The sequence below is a fragment of the Monodelphis domestica genome, chromosome X (assembly GCF_027887165.1).
Source record: "Monodelphis domestica isolate mMonDom1 chromosome X, mMonDom1.pri, whole genome shotgun sequence".
Lineage (NCBI taxonomy): Eukaryota > Metazoa > Chordata > Mammalia > Didelphimorphia > Didelphidae > Monodelphis > Monodelphis domestica.
In genome coordinates, this window is record NC_077235.1 from 40,117,528 (window position 1) to 40,118,605 (window position 1,078).

General features: G+C 32.6%; 1 non-coding gene across 1 annotated transcript; it reads right to left on the reverse strand.

Annotated features, from left to right (window-relative positions):
- Positions 1–700: 700 nt before the first annotated feature.
- LOC130456219 (U6 spliceosomal RNA) lies at positions 701–807 on the reverse strand. The gene has a single exon (XR_008914812.1). It is a non-coding gene; the product is annotated as a U6 spliceosomal RNA (small nuclear RNA).
- Between the last annotated feature and the right edge of the window lie 271 nt (positions 808–1,078).

Sequence of the window (1,078 nt, forward strand, 5' to 3'; positions counted from 1 at the left end):
ATTTTAGTACAATATTAAATAATAGTGATGATAATGGGCATCCTTGATTCCTGATCTTATTGGGAAGGCTTCTAACTTATTCCTATTGCAGATGATACTTAATTATGGTTTTAAACAAATATTACTTAGTTTAAGGAAAGTCCCTTTTATTCCTATGCTTTCTAGTGTTTTCAATAGAAATAGGTGTTATATTTTATCAAAAGCTTTTTCTGCATTTATTGAGATAATCATGTGATTTATGTTAGTTTGATCATTGATATGGTCAGTTATGTGGATAGTTTTCCTAATGTTAAACCAGCCTAATATTCCTGGTATAAATCCCATAGTCATAATGATTAATCATTGTTATATATTGATGTAGTCTCTTTGCAACTATTTTATTTAAGATTTTTGCATTAATGTTCATCAAGGAGATTTGTCTATAATTTTCTTTCTCTGTTTTTGGTCTTCCTGGCTTAGGTATCAGCACCATATTTGTGTCATAAAAAGAATTTGATAGGACTCCTTTGCTTATTTTGCCAAATAGTTTTGCATAGTATTGGGTTTAATTGTTCTTTAAATGTTTGATAGAATTCACTTGTGATCCATTTGGCCCTGGAGATTTGTTCTTAGGGAATTTATTGAAGGCTTGTTCAATTTCTTTTTCTGAGATGGGCTTATTTAAGTATTCTATTTCCTCTTTTATTAATCTAGGCAATTTAAAAATATGGACTACTTCACGAATTTGTGTGTCATCCTTGCACAGGGGAAATGCTAATCTTCTCTGTATCATTCCAATTTTGGTATATGTGCTGCCAAAGGAAACCCTGCCTTTGTTTTTGTCAGGGAGGCCTACACAGCCTTGATTGCATTACTGCTCAGTCCTTTAAGTGGAAGGTAAGCTCATCATTGCCTGAAGTGGATTGCAGAGGCCAAGTAGCATTAGTTCCCTAGGATATGAATTGCTTTAAAATCCTGTGGTCTTTCCACAGGGATTTTGTTATTGTCAGATTTTTCTAAAACGTAATATCAAGGATAGCATAAGAACTGAATTCATTTGCTATTATGTTGACTGGGATTAGGAAGAATATTGTTGATT